Here is a 19,083-nt window from a genome sequence, read left to right on the forward strand (position 1 = left end):
TCGTCAATGTGGCCAGTTGAAGGGAATTGTTGCATTAAACATGAAAACAAAGTACCCCTATTCTAGTCACAATTTACATTTAAAACTTTAGTTAAAGAATTGTGAGTATTTGAAAACAATATTCTGGGCTTGGCGAGCAGATGCAATGAGAGCACAAGCATGTCAAAAACGTCTTGAGCTGTTGTATAATATTACTTCCTGCTATTCCATTTCAGTAATTAAGCCTTTTTCCACATCATTCAGCCAACTGAATTGATCTTTGAATCTGCCCCTCGTTTTCGGGGGTTATCTTTGTCAGACAGATCTGCACTGGCCATCAGTACGTCTTGGGTCTTCTGCAGTCACCTTGGGGACGAGTTAGATAAAAGACCTCTGTGCCTACACATAAAAGGAATTGGAAAGAAGGTCTCCCTCAACAACGACCACCCTTTGTGGCAGTGCACGTTATTTTCCTGAATCCCAGAAAGAATAATATTTTTTTTTTAAATGACGTGTTCTGAGAGAACAGTTTTAATGGATAATGTATGTAATCTCTAGGAGTTACCTAAACATTCTGATGCGTAAGGAACCATTTGCCACAGGTAGGGATGTGTCACAAAATGTAGACTAAGCAAACATTTACAAAGAGACGCAAACCTGGAGCTCGGCATATTTAATACAGTACCTTTAATACGCATGTGATGTTCCCAAGTGAATACCAATATAAAGAAATGTGTGGTATTGGCACCGGCATTGTAATGGCAGGCTAGACTATCGGAAAGGTAAACTCAAACAATAAAGATATAAAGGAACGTAGCAGACAATTATAGAGTTTGCATTGTTTGTACAGAAGTGAGGACTCGTGGTTTATGGTATTTCCTGCTAGATAACTAGTACAAAGAAGCATGTGGGAGTGATACAAAGTTAGAGCAGGGTGTGGGGAAACACCGTTGAAGCTTGAGACAAGCATCCAACAGCAAGGTATTCTACTTGCCCCTCAATCAGCTGAGGGATGTAAAACCAACCCCCAGAGAGACCTCCCACGTTTTGCCTTCCAAGAAGTTGGAAAATAGCTGTTCATCTGTTCTTGTTCGGAATTGCAAATTTACTTAAAAGCACTTAAAGTGAATCCAATTAGAGTTTCCAATAGAAGGTGTGTAAGAGTTTAGAATCGTGAATGCCTTTTGTGTGTGTGCTCACAGGCCTGTCCCACATGCATGTGTGCACGCCGTCCTGCTTTCAAGTATACACGCTTTTTCACATGTATGCGTACACACAGTTCCATGCACATATATTATATATGTATGCAGTAGCACTAAGTCCCACTTACGAGTGTGTGGCAACGCTATCGAGCGCACATTTAAAGTATACATTCCCAAACGTGTAAACAAACAACCCCACATATACCTGTGAGTTGTTTTCACACAAATTACCAGATTTATGTGTTTGTGCACAATCTACACCCATTATATAAACATAGACCCCGTATAAGTACAGATGCTGTCAATTGTATATTTAGCGTGTACATATGCATTTAAACCAAGCCCCAGAAAAAAAGTCCTAGAATCACCTGGCCTGCCACAAATGGAAACACCCGAACCCAAATGTAAAATGTTAAAACCTTTTCTCACTTTGCTATACTGTCTTGCTTGACAAATAATTGTATAAATATACTGCTAGGTATATAGACAAGCATCCTAATTTACATTAAGCCACGATAATCTGCAATAGGGGAAACAATCTTATTGTTGCAAGTTGGTGTTCCTTTTAAACAAAAGCACGTTTGTTTTCAGCTAATTATTCCACCGACCCTTCCTTTTAAACTGCATATTCGCTTTTGAAAAACCTAAACAACTCCAATTCTTGCAGAACACTCAGCATCTTACATTCCTTCTTGTCCTCTAATGCTGTTTTTAACAGCAGTTTGAGGCTACATCCTGCATGCCATGTTGTCTGCTGACCCTTAATCAAAATGCAGTGACCTCCTACCCTTTTTTTGCCCCTTGACCCATCTTGAATTCAATGCAGCCTTTCTAAATTTGCAAATCCTTGGGCGTAAAGGGATTTGCCGAGGCTTTGTCCTGCAAGGGCTCCAAAGTGTGCATTTTTAAACAGACGTGTGATAACAAAACTCTAAGTATATGCAAGTAGCCCGAGACTCTTCCGTATTCGAACACCGAACTGGAAAATAAAACATAGTCTTGGTGTAGGAAGGCTTCTGCAGACAAGCCAGTATTATGTTATAGCTTGTCCTTAATTAGCAAAGTGGTGCAAATCACTTTAATGACGTGAGCGATGGCCTGTGTTTTCTGGCATTCCCAATCTCTGAGATCTGTAGTGGCTGTGGGGGGAAAAGGAGAGGGGAGGAGCGAAGGACAAGAGTGGAGTTTGGGGGAGGGAGAGATTACATAAGAAGTTACAGGCACATTTAATTACGGAGAGCCCATCTCCCAGGTTAGTGGACAGCCTAATCACAATGGGGTAAAAGATTGCCTTCTCTTGTGTGCCGAGTAAACACACCGTGTTTACATCTACTTAATGGTACATTCCACTGGAACACAGTTGCAGAAAGACACCTTCCTTCTAAAGCTGGATTCTGTTACTTTTCTTTTTTATGTGAGGTATTTTTTCGAGAGGAACTGCTAGTTGGCTTTATTTTAAATTGAACCGTCCAAAATGTATCCATCATATGAACAAATAATTAACATGCACATTTAAAGAACGCGAGACCGATAGTTGCATCACGTTCCTGTCTTTTGTATAGTTGCAGACTTTGTTGTCCTCATTCGATTAGGCTACACTGAAATAGGGTCTGCTCCAGTAATGCCGAGAAACCCGACAATCAATCAACAGGTTCCCATCATTTACAGGACAAATGCACATATAACATGAACATATACTGTATTCTCCAGTGAATACAACAAAACAATTCACTATAAAGTGGTGCTGCGTTAGTCATACCTTTGTTTCCCTGAACTCACTCCCTTGGAATTTCTGATTTTATTTCCATCAACCAACTCCAGCAGGCTAATCTTTTTAGGACTATGTATGTATATTTAAAAAGATGGCGTCTTTAAAATAATTTAGCAGGAAAAACGTTATTCACTTTTACAAAATATGCCTACTGCATTCCTTAATAGGCACATTAACACCATCCCACGCTGTGTATACTGAATTTATGGTTTAGAGAACATTACATTTGTAGCTTGCGGAAAATTGGCAAAATTAGCAAGCGATTTACTGAAATATATATATTTTGGAGATGCTGCTTTCTCGCTCCAAACGTCTAATTAGAGAAAGTTCCAGGATTATTTTCTCTTACAATTTTGAGCTCTGGCCGATTCCTTCTTAATGGCAACTTTTTAGCATTCTGAGATCTGATCGGTTCACAAGGCTGTGGGAAAAGAGAGGGGGAGGGGAGCTTAGAGGCGTTGGAGTTAGTTCATCTGCCCTGTCACAAATAAAGAGCACGCTGAGAAAAATAAAGTGCTCAATACGGTGTGGCAAAAACGTACCCGCTTTCAGCGGGACCCAGCTACACTGAGCTATTCTGGAAGAATGCGAAAGGCGAATCACTGCGGTAATAAGGATGTGATGCGAGTTATTCACATCAGCTGTTTGCGATGAAACAACACCACACAAAGGCAGCGCTGGGCACTATTTACTGCACCCTGGGATATTCCGACATGAAAGGAAGCTTCTGGAAGATGGTGGGCGATGCGCGCGCTAGCAACGGAGACTAAAGAGGTAACTTGCACTTATTTTATCTACAAATGCGGTGTATTTGTAAGCGCTCGGCATGGCAGTTAGGTGCAATTTTTGCTGTACACGTGGGGACATGTCTGTAAACACGATTTGACCTTCCGGCTTGCCTAGTGATTGCATCCCAACCAAGCTTAGAGGGGAACCGTAGTTAGATAGGACGGTTAAATAAAGAGAGGAATACTAACCGCGGGGACGGCTACCTGTGGCTGGCAAAGCCTCCAGTCTCTACATGCAATAATATTAGTTTACCCGGCATGTGTGATTAGCACTTCAGTAGTCTTCTAACATCCCCTGTAAACATTTCCTTAAGAGGTCGGCATCTGTCCAAGATTTCCTGAGGGTTACCAAACAATAATTTAAGTGCGTCCCTGTGCACGCTTGACGCTGAAACCGCACAGTAGAAAATAAACGGTCGCTGTTGACTTTGGGTTGCACGAAAAAGTAGGACACCGTTGCACCACACCCAGTATAACATGTACCTTCACACCCAGGTCTTTGTGGTGCAAGGCCCGCTGCGGTTTCCCGGAATAAGTAGCTTTCCGAACAAAAAACCCCCAAAACAGAAACACTTGGACAGCGGCTGGACTAACGAATACAGTTCACATGTAAACCCGGAGACAAAAACGCAGTAATAGCGATTTGGTGACTGAGCAGACACCGGGCTAGTGGATGTAGATAAATCACCTGGCAAATAAGTCAACGCGCGTTCACAACGTATCCTCTACGACAACAATAAACGTGTCTAAGGGGCTTCGTTTCAAAAGCTACGCTCTTTCTACGTCTTGGCGGCAACAAGAGGGAGTGGTGAAGTCCAAAGCGTCGGCCATATTAGAGGCAGGAAAAACATTCCAGCCCCTGGCAACGTCCTCGAGTTCACGTCACTTAACGAGAGCGCGTGGACTTTCAGCCTGACTCTAATATGGCTGGGCTGATAAGTGCTAATGTTCGTGTGCAGTCTCGGTTCAGAAGTTCTACAGTTACTCTCGGTAATGGTCGGGGCTCCCACTCTTCTTTGTGGAAGCTATGCGGATCTGGCTGTGCCCTCACCGCCCACGATCTGTAGTGTAAACCGGCCCATCTACAATATGGGCCGCTCCCATACCATGATGGCACTCCGGTGTCGACAATAATGTAGGTAGAGCGAGTTCTCTGTTCCTGGGACTTTTCTCAGACGGAGGGAATCTCATTTTTCTTTAAGCCTGAACAAGTTAGTGAGATACTTCGGTTGAGAAAATATTGTTCATTTGAACATTTTGGCTTATTATCGTATTTGTTTAAATATGTGTTTACATGGAATTTTCAACATTTAAGTAATTTTATCTTTCTGAAGATGTGTATATACATTTTTCAACTGATATACCGTTCCAGCTAGAAATGAAGTTTGTATTACTGCGACTTGTACTAGCGGTAATTGTTTTTAAGTTATCAAGCAACAGTTCAGAACTAATTTCAAAAATTAGTTGGCTATGCTTTGGGAAGCATTCTTACATTTATCGAGAACTTTATCTCGTCGCAGGCTCTAAAGCAGTCCAACTATTCTGAAACTCAGCTGGTCCTTCTGGTGCTCTCCATTGTTCCCACATGTCCGAGTTGTTTACTGCTTTCGGGCAGGGAGGAGACTGCAGATTCTTGAGGGGCAGCGTCTTATACTTGTCTCCTTCGGCATACCGAACATTCTTTAGTCACAGTGGCAGTGTTTATTGCTTCTCTGCAACCTTCTTATGGGTGCTTAGTAAATAGAGCAGACATATCAACTGGCCAGTCTCCAAGGACAGATGTGAGCAGATTATCATTAGAATGCAGGGTAAAACGTGGGCGAGTAACTACTGACCATGCTTGTGAGTCAGCAGATGTCTTGAAAGTTTTTTAATACACATGAATTTAGCAGGAACGCTCCCTGCCATTACCAACAGCAAGGGGGAGGGGAGCTACAGTTTGGTGCGATATATACAATGCGCTTCACTTGCACATTTTTCGCATATTAGAGTTTGCTTTTAAACATTTCTTTCACCTATATGTGATTAATTTTATATCAGAAGGCTTGTTAATTTGTTATGCTATATAATCGGGATAGTGTACTATGCTTTTTCTATATTCCTTGCGTGGGTGCAACAATTGTGTACCTTTTTTGCGACTTTTTAAAAAAACTTGGTATATTCTGACATGGTATACTCCCCATCTTAATAAATACATTGTTTTTAGATCCGTAAATAATTCTGATATTGATGTGCATCCTTATTACACCAGTCCCTAAAATCAACAAATTCCTTCTCCAACATTGAACCATTGGTGTACATCTCAAAAACCATTACTTAAACATTGTCATTTTTACTGAAATATGGATTGGCTTTCTTGTTTGTAAATACTTTGTTGGGAAGCACAAGCCATCCTATTATTCACTGCATCTTTGTGATGTAAAGGGTGAGTTCAATTCAGATGCATATGAAGGCAAGCCGAACAATTTACTCAACATTTGAAGCTGTGCATTGTGTTTATGTGGCACCCTTGAGAGCCTTTGAACATGTAAATAGCCAGTGGTGTCGCTGGAGTTAGAGGAACCTGTTCATCTTGCTAGCCTTCTGGACTTTACATCTTAAGGCCTCAATCTGTCAAACTGACTATTTTCTTTTTTGGCTTTGTAAGGTGGCTTTTGTGTGTAATATATGTGTACATATAATCTATCTTATCACAAGAGGGTGAAGTCTACATTTGCTCGCCACCTGAAGTGCAAAACTTGCAACATTACATTTATTTGGTGGCAGAACCCAAGTTTATCTTTTGATTATATTTCTTTCAAGTACCCTTCTTGTTCGACAGTTTTAAAAATTAATGTTGATTTCTAGGTTTATCCATTCAAATTAGTAGCATTCGGTGATACGGTTTATAATTGTCGCCACCTTTAAAATGCAGGAACCTTTTACTAGCCGTTCTCTGCAGGGCATGCAGTGAATTGAACACAAGGGCCTTTAACACCAACATATGTATGTTTTAAGGTATTGGCTTATGTTAAAGTGTCGAGGCAGTTTAGTTGCAAGAAACCTAAAAACCCGATAACACTTAAGTTGGAAACACTGGCAAAGCATGCGCCTAAACATTTGGTTTCACTGGAAAACGGGTTTATTCCACACCCCTCCCCCTTTCACATATACAATACAACCGATTAACATATTCCTGAGTTTTTTTTCTCAGGGATTTGGAGGGAAGCCTTTAGTACCAAGAAGAACCAACAAAAAACAGCCATTTTTTTTCGTGAACTCGGCATCTGGTAAATTCGTTTGAACGTGCAATCAGTACAATACTGGGTACATACTGTGCATCAAGCTGGTTTTCCCGGCCCACACTTTCACTTAATGACCAGACCGAGGTTTTAGGAGCACTGTTTGTAGAGTTTGTTTCCCGTTTAACACGCAGTGTTAAGTAGTAAATGCAGCATTTAAATAGCGCACACATACAACGAATGTTTATCTCCGCATTAACATTACTGCACAGGCGGTCACATACTAAGAAGGCCGTGAGGAATGTTTGCCGTGCTCAAAACATCTTGGAGGAAAAGCAAACTCTCCCAAAACGGAACCGAAAAATCTAGTCTTGTTATACTTGCGCTTCCTGAACGTCTGGACAAGGCAGTCTTTCGCAGCATTCGCAAAGAGGGTTGTCCTTGTTAACTAGCAACACTTTACAACTTTGAACAAATAAAAACATTCTGAGGTTAACTTACATATGAAATAACTACATCTGAAGTGTGTCCCATAGTCACCACTGCTTTTTACTACCTTCTAGGTTTAATGGCATTTTAGTAATTGTCTTCCATCCGGTGAAGCATAAAAGTTATCACTATACCGTCCTAAATCGATATAGACATACTTCATACTATTTCTCTGATTTTCCGACTTTTTTCCCATTCCAGTAGGCAAGCACGCTTAGCGTGTGGAGGGGGTGCAAACTCTGGTAAATACATTACATCACAGGCTACATGCATTCACAACAACACAGCAAGGCGTTGTTGAAGTTCTCTGCAAACAGAAATTTCACTGAACGCCAAAAATGGCCTACTACGCAAGGAAATATACAAGTGAATGTTCAACATTGTACATAGGTATTATGGACTGTACACTTAATTTATGTCTTCTATGATTATCAACCTTCTGCATGGCACTTAGTCAATACATCCGTTTGCACATTTTTATCTAAATTTTGTTGGAGGTTTTACTTGATAAAAGTTTCCATAATTCCTGTGGAAATCGATCACTGTAACACTGCCCACCAAACTTGATTTAAAGAAACACAAAATTAGTTTTTAATTTTCCTGCTAGTTGGCTCAGATTTAAAGTCCCATTGCGTGGTTAACTATATTGAATGCACGTAAGGAGTGTTATACAAAAATATTAAAACCTGGATTCAGTGCTACATGTGCTAACCACGAATGACGTGCATCTGACAATGTTTACAAATAAATGCATGTTTGTGGTTCAGAATGTGGTGCAGGTATATTTGGGCATATGTTTTCTTGGTTTTCTATTGCACAGAATAAACAGCCCTGATTCTCCACCTGCCTCTTCTTTCTAAATATGAGTACATGTATGTATTTGCTTATCAGTGTGTGTATTCGTGCGTACATCTGGTTATAGATTTTAAATCTATGCAAGTGGAAGTTCCATCGATAATTGACAGAGGTCCATTCATGGTATTAGTAAGTGTGGTTGTACTAATGAACTGGGTAAAATTGCAGAATACTGCTGTTCTCGGCGTTCCCAAGTTTTCAACATCCACCAGCTTTTACCTGATGCATTAACAGGTTTTAAATGCTGTACTTCCATGGGTGTACATGTGAATGATAGAAACCTATGCTGGCCAATCACTCACAGTCGTGCTTAACGTTCCTGCATTTGTCTCCCAAATTGTGGGGCGCCCCTGAATTGAGCATAATCCTATGACTGTTTTCCATCTTCTTAATAATTTTTATTATGATGCTAGTATTTAGGATTCACTTAGCTGATTTAAACAATATCAAATAAGAGGGAGAAAGTGGGGAGGGGCCTATGCAAGTATGTGCTATGCCATTCGTTGCTGTTTTAGTTGCAAGGAGCTGCAGACCAACATGCCTGCACATTTCTTACATGTCAATAGTTTTAGTGGAAGGGAGAGAAAGAGGAACATTTCCCATTTGAAACAAAAAAGGAAACGCGAACGAATTTCACAATAGGAGTGTGCTTTTCCATGTTTCTCACATCAAGCTGCTGTCTCTGTTTACATTGACCATCGGGCAGATCCTCCGCCACGTTAAGAGAGTGAAGGACACGAGCACACATTTAAGCGCAGCCCCTGTCCATCATAGATGTCCTTAATTTATTTTAACTGAGGGGCGAAACGTACACACACTCCCACGTTTTTATGGCAATACTCCCAATGTACGCAAACAGATGGTTACGTAAAGATGACGTGCTTAAAGCTGTCTATCAGCTCACATTTTCAGAGTGTCACTGTCCTTGGATTCCACTTAACCCTTCAGAAAAGGAAAATACCTCGCATAGACTTCAGTGGTATACTCCCAGTCCGAAAACCCTCCTCACCCCCATAAAATGTTTAACCTCAATTAGTTTCAGTTGGCTCAATCTCTCCAAAGTCCTTCTCTTCCTTGGAGACTGAAAAAAAGTGATCGCTATCCATTTACAGGAAGGTTGCCAGTTGTCACACATTTGAAAACAAACCCACCTGTAAATATATTGCTTTGCTTGTTTTGTATGACGTTGAAGGGGAAATTGTAAATCTTACTGTTTTTCTTAATCACATACACTTCAGGGAGAGAGAGAAATATGCAATTGTTTTAACATCTGCATAGTGAAGAGATTAAAAAAAAGTCTAGTTACTTGGTTTGATTACCCTACTCCAATGTGTAGAGGCGTTAGCAAACATATAGGATAGGAACACGTGGGCAGCAGCAGTGTAATATTAGATAACAATGGAAGTATAGGCAGCAGTAGTGTGAACTTAGATTGTAACAATTGCAAATATTGATGGATAGCTGTAGAAAAAGGTGTTTCCCACCTCTGGATTTTAAATTACATCAAGTTGTCCAGAGCAAAGTACGAGTTTTCAATGATGGCACATGGAACCCTGAAGTGGAAAACAGCATGTTATTAATAAGTACTTATTTACAATTCTATGTTTTTTATATTCCCAATGTTTTCCCCTGGTTAGATGAGTAGTGCAGAGTTAGAGGAGGCATTGGAGAGCCATTGGAGAGCCCTGTACCACATGGTCCTTGTAGCAACTATCCCTTTTCTGCATGGTCTCCCCAGATTTTTCACCTTTTTTTGGACCCTATTATTGCTGGGCTTAGAACTCTGTGCATTTTACCCCTGCTAAACTGCAGTACAGTGAATGTGCTGCCCCTTAAACATGGATACATTTGCTTATTCCCGATTTCCACATTTAACTTGCACACATATCCCTAGTATATGTGATCCAGCAGCGTACCAACAACAGATACTCCACTACCATATACTCACCTGGGCCCATAAACACACACGTAGTCAGTTAAGTAAACCGCTGGAGTCAAAGTATATCATTTTTCCACTGTTTTCAAGATTAGTTATTTACTATTCCTAACTAACCTTTCACTGATCAAAAAGTTCTTTCCACTTGTCGCTGGACCCTTAGTTGAACTAGTTCATGGTGAAAATGACATAAGCCAACTTGTTCTTTTATTTAATGTAAATAACCACAGACTAGGGGAAAGTTTTCAATCTTCATCTAAATTTCAAACCCATGTGAACCATCTCAAATCCACAGTGCAGCCACCATCATTCTTAGGAGAGAAAATTCAATCAATTCATCAAACAATACTTTGGACTCATGCAATGATCAATGCTCAGAAAGGAAAGGACAGAGAGAAAAGAACATCTGCAAATTGCGTGAAAATATATTTACCAAGAATGGTGTGAAAACCAACCCTCTGGCCAAAGGGCCGGTAAGGGTCCGCCGGGATAGATCAGCCGACCAAGACTTCAGGACAGGATAGATGACCTCTCTAGAATACCGACAATTGCGTAGTACCCCTCTCTGAAACACTCTTCCTCCTCTAGATTGTTCCGCGATCTTCTTATCTAACCCAATAAAATTAGGCTAGAAGGTTCTGCATTAAATTATTCATCCGCATCTCTCTCAGAAACAGCACTTCCGCAGCAACAGCATCCCAAATCGTGCTAACTAACTCGATCTCAATTATACCTTTCGTTTTTCATGTACCACCCACTAAAGTTTCAATAACGTAAAAATACTAAATCTGATTGGTGAGACCAGGGGGGAAGATAATCAGACCATGCTTACATGTCATCTAAATCAGCTTGCCCATTGTTCACAAACCCATCCCCTTCATTTTTATTCATAATTTTATTTCCCACCCGCATTCATGTTTTATTTGCAACAAAATTGTATACAGTCTGAATGCAATTCCCCATTGTTGAACTTTTCACTGTCCGTTCCCAAGCTAGGACACTTTGCGACCTTTGCTTTCATTCAATATTCGAGTCATCATTCCGGGTTAACTTTCAGTGCCCATGCGCAGTCATCACATGACTCCGCTTACTTCAGTTATACATGGGAGGCCCAAATACGCACTAGTGATAAAGTCAGAAAGACAGATGTTACTTTAAAAAATAAATGGTTTCACTGTATACCACCCACTTCTACTCTATCCCAGTTTATTTATTAGACTTATCCCACCGCGTTAGCTTTAGTAAAAACCACTCGGTTTAGTTCAAGCCAGCAGATGCCATGTACGCGAGTCTTCAAGACTCTATTTTAGTACCTTCTGCTTATCAGCAAGAATTTCCCTCCAAGCAATAGCTCGTTTTACTGTGGAGATGCAGTTGACGCATGCGCAACAAAGATTTCCCAGTTTAAAGCAGTTTTAGTCCTTCGTTCATGTTATTCTTGTTAGCAAACACATAAGTAAGCTTCACTAACCTGCGTATTGATGTGGTGCGCATTAGTTTTACACAAAACAGTTTAAATAACTTGTTACTGAGTTAAAGCAGCGGATTGCTTCCCAAATTAGGAAGTTTTGTTCAAATTCACTGGAACCACTAAAAACCTTATTATAATCTGTCTTTAACCTATGGAGGCAGGGTTTCACTTTCTTCTCAAAGTCCAGGGACATCGCAGCATGAGCCTTGCCAGTTGCATAAATTCCCTCTTCCCAGCCCATGATGGTACATGGGTTTCCTGTTCAGCAGCTTTCTTTTGGAAATCCTGTCTCCTTCCCTCAACTAAATTCAAAAACACTTCCTCTTCTTCACGTAATATACTTGTTAGATTATTCTTGTGTGCCTTGACTATATCTATTGATTTCATCATTAAGAAAAACTGACCCATAAACTGTGCATCTTGACTACTAAGTACTGGATTCTTATTCTTTCGAATAGGAAGCTCTAAAAATACTACATCTAAGTTTGAATAATAATACTGAAGTTTTCCAGTTGCATACAATAGACTAGTTCTAGCTAGAACACTATATGATATACTATATGTCACAGGTAAATGGTGAAAGGTGACTCCTTCTGATACTGACGCTGGTAATTTCATACAAACATAACAATCACTAATCTCCATTGTGTCTACATATTGAAATAACAATTTTGTAAAACATTTAAAGACGTCATTATCTGATACAGTGTGTTGAAAATATGTCTTATCTGCTGCTTCTAATTCTTCTCCGTCTCCTTTATTGTAGCTGTCTTTTCATGAGTAACTGTATCATTCTACTTGTTATCATCAAATAAGGCACTGCCACTGTTAGAAATAACCATACTGCAATTACTAATAAAATGCTACCTATGCAAGCTCTACACCATCTTTGTGTGAAACTTCGTTTCGGTCGATCACCATTTAATCTGAGAAGATAATTTCTCCTCTTTCTTTCTTTACTTGTATTTTCAAGCTCTTGCTTTAATGTGGTCCCAATTTCCTTTCATCAATCTGTGTAGCATCTACTACTGGTTCCTCACTCAAATCTAAATTCTCAATTTCTTCTAATATTTACCTAGGTCCACTCAGGGGCCTTGTATTTATTATTCAAAATTCTCAGTCTTGGGCTTCTTTGTGGATATCTTACAGTTGACTGTTTAGTCTGAGTTTGACTTGTAACCTCGTTCACTTGCTCTGGTTTTTCATTTTTCTTTCTCCGATATTATCTGTCTTTTCACTCCCCTTGGCCAGTAATCACCTTTTCTGACCCTTTTAACCTGAACTGTACTTTCACCCTCTTCGTCCTTTTCTAGAGCTCTTTTATTTTCAATATGTCTAGGCACAATCTGTTCTTGTTCTGAATCACTCTCGACCTATTCCTGTTCAGGTGTTATTATTATTATTATTATTATTTCATCTGCCTGAACTTGTTGTTGTTGTTCTTCTTCCTCTACCTGATCCTGTTCAGGTCTTATTTCAAATTGATCTTCTTCTGCCCGAACTTGTTCTTCTTCTCCTAACTGGTCCTGTTCAGGTCTTACTGCAATTTGCTCCTCTACTGCATGAACGTGTTCCTCTTTTCCTGTCTTTCCCTGCTCAGGTCTTTGAATAGTTCTGTTTGCTTTTGCCTGAGTATATTCTTCTTTCCCTGTCTGGTCCTGCTCAAGGACTCCAGTAGCTTTGTTCACTTCTTCCTGAGCGTGTTCTTCTACACCTACCTGATCCTCACTACTTTCCAGTTTCTCTAATCTGGTTCTTCCTCTTGTCTGTATAACAACTTCAGGTATGTCAACCACTGGTATCCAACCCTCCTGACTTGTGCTCGGTTGTTTCTCGTCTATCACTTCAGAATCTATCACTCTAGATTCCTCGACTTCACAACCTTTAGCTGTTTCAACTGGTTTATTCAGTTGCTGTTCTTCATCAGTAGACCTGGAACTCTTTTGTTATGACTTGCATGAATCCAATTGGGTAAACCTGCACTCTTCACTGCTGTAGTAGTGACCAGTATGACTTGACATGGTTTATCCCACCTGGGTGCTAGGCACGACTTTCTGGCATGTTTCTTCCCTACCACCCAGTCTCCAGGATTCAAATCATGTGCCTGAGTTGGCTGCCTGGCAACTGCGTCTTCTCCAACTGGGTGAGAGACAGAACGCATTAGGTCAGCCAATCCTTTGCAATAGTCTATTGCCAAGTCATCAGTTATATTCATCAATTTATGACCAGGAATAAATGTTTGTCTCATTGCCCTTCCCATGAGAATTTCATGTGGACTCAATCCTGTTTTTCTGTCAGTAATACTTCGGAGTCCCGTCAACACAAGGGGCAATGCATCTGGCCATTTCAGTAATGTGGATGCATGCTCCTTCCCTATCCTTGATTTGATTGTGCCATTGAGTTGCTCAACTATTCCAGAAGCCTCTGGACGGTATGCACAGTGCAGTTTTTGTTCAATATTGAATTCTTCACAGATCAATCTAATTATTTGATTATTAAAATTAGGTCTTCTTTCTGATTCCAAAGTGACTGAGAAACCGAAACGAGGAATCAACTCCCTCAACAGTAATTTAGAAGTTCACTGCCGGGCATACTTGCTGCCGCAATAAGGAAGACATTCGGGATTACTTTGGCCGGAGTCTACCATTACCGTACCCTTATTGTGGGACCGCTTACTACTAAGACACCATCTATACATTTTGATCCTTTCGCATATATTATTTTTCCCTGATAAAGTTCCTTTGAAAGGAACGAAATGCGTTGGCTGTTGTCCTGTCATCTGTCTTACAAAAGAAGACTAAAAGTTACTGAAAATACTATATCTGACAGAGTGAGACTTCATTCTTGGTGCTCCCTCCATTATCTTCAGTTTGTGATATCTGGAACCCAGTGAGACCCACTTGCGGCAGGTCTCGGAGGTTGATTGCACAGGACCTTTACTTAGTGTATATTGGGATTGAGGTGCTGAACCCCTGGTCAGCCGTATTTAGGAGTGATTTTGAGTAATTTAGCAACTGTAAGACTGTCATTTCTCCTAGTGGGATGTGCCTCCACCCACCGTGAAAACAAACACACTATGACAAGGACGTACTTCATTCAGTTGCTTGGAGGCAACTCTATGAAGTCAAGCAGCAGTCTCGTGAATCGTCCTTCTGCTTTTCCAATTTTTCCCCAACTGACCACTGTCTTCCTGCCTGGATTAAACTGTTGACAGATCAAGCATCTTTGGCAAAGACTCTCTGCGACTACCCTGAACTTCGGATTGTACCAATTCTGTCTGAATAGTCTAATCATGGCGTCCCAACCGGCTTGTGTCCCCATGATACATTCTTGCCATTTGAGAGAGTAAGCAAACTGACATGACTGGTCTGCCATTGATGTATACCCATACATCCTCTTTTGTCCTTCTTTCACAACCTGTCTTTATCCATATTTCTTTTTTACTTGCCTCAACTTCATCCTGCAACTGTCTCACCTCATCCCATGTTTCTAGAGCTGAGAAAAACATAAGTTGACAGCTGATTTCATTTGTTTCAACTTTTCTGTTTAGTGCCATGTTATTTCTTGCACAATATTGATCAGCATTTGGTCAGCGTATCTGTTACCTGCCGCCACATAGTAATTTCCTGACTGGTGAGCAGCACACTTGACCACTGCTATTTCCTTTGGCAATTGTATTGCTTCCAACAATTCTTTCACATTTTTGCCGTTTCTCATAGGAGATCCTGAAGAAGTCAGAAATCCCCTCTGCATCCAGAGCTGGCCAAAATCGTGCACAACCCCGAAACCATATTTCCGTGAATATGGTTATCCTCCAATTTTTCCCAATTTTGCATGCCTTTAAGGCCATCAATTTGGCTACTTGTGCAGTGTTGACACTCAGTAAACAGGATGCTTCAATGACCCCCGATATTTTACAAACAGCATAAGTTGCACTGAGTCCTCCTTTTTCTGTTTCCATGCAGGAACCATCTACAAATAGTTCATGATCTGATTCCTTTAAGGGAGTTTCTTTTATATCTGGGCGGGGCTTAGTTATATCCAGACAATCATGATCCACGTCATCTTTCATTTCTTCACAACTTGGGCCTGGCAATAACGTGGCGGGGTTCATTATTGTACATCTTATTACTGTCACATTTTCCGCTACCAGAATCACTCTTTCATACTTAGTCATCCGACTGGGGTAAGGTGCTGTATTTGAGTTCTTGTTAAAAGAATCTCTACTGAATGGGGAACGTAAACTTTGACTGGATGTCCCATCACAATCGATTTTTTTTTTGTGTTCCAGACTCATATAAGTAGCAGCTACTGCTTTTAAGCAGCCAGGTAATGCTGAAGCCACAGTGTCCAGAGTAGCAGAAAATTATGCTACTGGACGTCGGCTTAATCCATACCTTTGAGTCCAAACTGAAAGTGCAGGGGCGTGACTACGCGGCCGTGAGCAATGGCCGCAGTTTGAGCCGGCTCTTCCTATCCCGCGGCTAATGACCGTGCTACAGCCTGCAGACCCGGACGAAAACCATCGCACAGTGCCCGACGGAGCAGCTGACGGCCCCGTGCAGGCTCCGGTGCTGTGTTTGGGGACCAAGATCCCTGCAAAATACAAGTTTTGCCGGTCAGCAGCCGGGACGTACAAGCAGTGGAAAATGGCGGACCGAGCGCGCTGATCGGAGCGTGGCTCTGCTCGGCCTTCGAGGACCTCTGGGGCCCCCCCCTCCCACCAGGTGACAAACAAATAGGGGCTCGACCTTTGCACGGGCAGAAGAGGTGGAGCGGGAGGACCGGGAGGGCGGCTTCCTGATCGTCGGCGCCGGAAGTTGCGGTGGTTGGGGCCCGGAGCAGGGTGAAATTTAGGCCCCGGCTTTGCGGCCTACCGGCGGATGACAAAGGCTTTAAGGAGAGGAGCCACCGCAGGTCTAGCGAGAGAGAGGGGCGCAGCGGGCTATCGCTGAAACTACACACAGTGCAGGCCCCCCACCGGCCGGGGCTCTGGGACTGCCTCAGGGAACGTTTTCCTTACACCTGGACAGCGCAAGTGGAGCGGTCCTTTCTGCAGCGCCTTGATCTACTGCGGAGTCGGAGGACCTTTATGGGCACGTTGTGCGCTGACTTGAACCTTTACACCGCCTTCCCCTCCCGTCTGGCTTACAGGGCCAGCCTTGGCAGGGGCGTGCACGGCCGGGGCTATTGGATACTGATCGCTTGACCTCATTGACCGCTTGAGGGGTGCAAACGACCGCGTCCCAACCCCACAGAGCTTGGGGGCAAGTGGTGAGTCCCTTGACAGTTTGCTGGACACGGGACGGACCGTACCCCGAAGACTCCAGTCTTGGAGATACGTGCTGAAGCGTTGGCGCATTCCTTCCGGAGTATCTCAACGGCTGGCCTTTCGCTTGGGGGGTGAGAATGGCGACGGGGGGGCAGAAACTCCAAGAACACCGCTCAGGCGAGACTGTCCAAATATGCGTGGCAACAGGGCGGAGAAAAAAACGACTCGCCAAGAGCGGACAAGGATGGCGTAAAAGGATCATCCCCCCAGCCTAAGGAACCCACGCTCCATGATGTCCTAGCAGCCATTGGAGAGATGCGCATGTCGATGGACTCAGTAACGACGGAAGTTTCCTTACTACGCGCCGATTTTAAGCAGACGAATGAAAAAGTGAGAGAACTCAAGGTGGTGACGGCGGCTCTCCAGGAAGACACTTCTGAGCTCCAGCGCCAAATGTCTGACATGGAAAAAAAACAGGCTCGTATGACGCAGCAGCTGGATGAATACGAAGGGAGGGCCCATCGCAACAACATAAGAATCCTTGGGGTCCCGGAAAAAACGGAGGGACCAGCGATGGACCTGTATGTGGAGGAGCTGATCACGAATCACCTGAAACCTTAGGCGCTATCTGCCTATTTCTCCATAGAACGAGCCCATAGGGTGCCGGGCGGGAGGCCTAAACTAGGGGCCCCCCAGACCAATAATAGCCAGGGTCTTCAATTTCCGTGACCGAGATAATATCTTGCAGACTGCCAGGTCAGGCCCCCCATTGAAGATCGATAATTACGAGGTCTCCTTCTTTCCGGACTTCACGGCTCGTGTCCAGGCGCAACGACGCAGCTTTCAGGCGGTGAAACAAGAACTGCGCGGCAGAGACATTAAATACGCGATGCTCTTTCCAGCGAAACAGAGTCGAAATTGACGGTAAATCATGGTTTTTCGATTCACCTGAGGCAACCTGGGACTGGCTGGAAGGTTGGACTAAGGTCAGTGACAAGACTAGAAGGCGTAATGGCGCACCGGAGAGGGGGACTGGAGATAGGTCGGAGTCCACAACGATGGGGGCTGAGCCGGGGGCAAGCGGCCTGTCTGAACAGGAGTGAGAGGCCCCAAAGACCTACCAATGGACTAACTCCGATGAACATTGCAAGTATCAGGGGGGGTGGGCTGTTGACACGGGCGCAAGTGGCTTTAGGTATTTGACTTTAAGGATTCCGGGGTTTGTAATGTGGTTAATTGCATTTACTTAGACATGTTATGGTGATTTTCTTTAGGCATATATTTTCGATTGCAGGCTGTACCGAATTGTTAGCTTAATACTTTGCCGCGGGGGGAGGGGAACGATTCATCTCTGCGCAATCAATATGGGTGGGGAATGCACAGGCACTCTGCCGGGTTGGGGGTGGGCAGTTCGAAGTCCACAGGCAGGGAAGCAGGGAGGGGGGAGGAGGGGAGTGAGTGGGATGTTTCAGGGGGAGGGTGGGAAAGTGGTACTGGTGGTATTGACTATACTGCATATGTGCGAATTCAGATTGCAATGTTTGGGGAGGGGACGGTTGCACTTTGTTTGGTGCTTTGGTTTTGGACTACACTTCAAGGATACAGGTGAATACATGGTGGACGTAATATTGAGTTCTCGAGGATGGTTTCACTATGATGGCGGAAGAGGTCTTGGATGAGGTGAAAACATATGACACTGCCCCGGTCCTGGCTCCTGTGTCCCCCCTGACCCTGATTTCTTGGAATGTACGTGGTTTGGGGGACAAAATAAAGAGGGGCCTGGTGTTGCAATATGTACGCAGGGCAGCCCCAGCCATGGTCCTGCTCCAGGAAACACATTTGGTGGGTTTGACATGTAAGGCTCTGGATCGATGGGGATATACGATGGTGGCGCATTCTGAGTTCTCCTCTGGCTCCAGGGGGGTGGGTATCCTGCTGCGTAAGCGATTCCCCGTGATAGTACATCAGGTGTGGAAGGATGCGCTAGGACAATTTGCGGCCATCTCCTGCTCTTGGGAAGGTCTGAGATTCAATGTGGTGTCAGTATACATTCCACCTGCCCTACACTCAGTTGCTCTCCCCGCTCTTAGTGCATTTCT

At 42.9% G+C, this 19,083-nt stretch overlaps 1 long non-coding RNA gene across 1 annotated transcript in view; it reads left to right on the top strand.

The window, feature by feature from the left end:
- The first annotated feature begins 3,424 nt into the window (after window positions 1–3,424).
- LOC144784566 (uncharacterized) overlaps window positions 3,425–19,083 on the top strand; it is a 218,081-nt gene continuing 202,422 nt past the window's right edge. Inside the window, exon 1 of the long non-coding RNA XR_013601678.1 lies at window positions 3,425–3,726. This is a non-coding gene — a long non-coding RNA (uncharacterized LOC144784566). The remainder of the gene's footprint in view (window positions 3,727–19,083) is intronic.

Source organism: Lissotriton helveticus, chromosome 10 (assembly GCF_964261635.1).
Source record: "Lissotriton helveticus chromosome 10, aLisHel1.1, whole genome shotgun sequence".
NCBI lineage: Eukaryota > Metazoa > Chordata > Amphibia > Caudata > Salamandridae > Lissotriton > Lissotriton helveticus.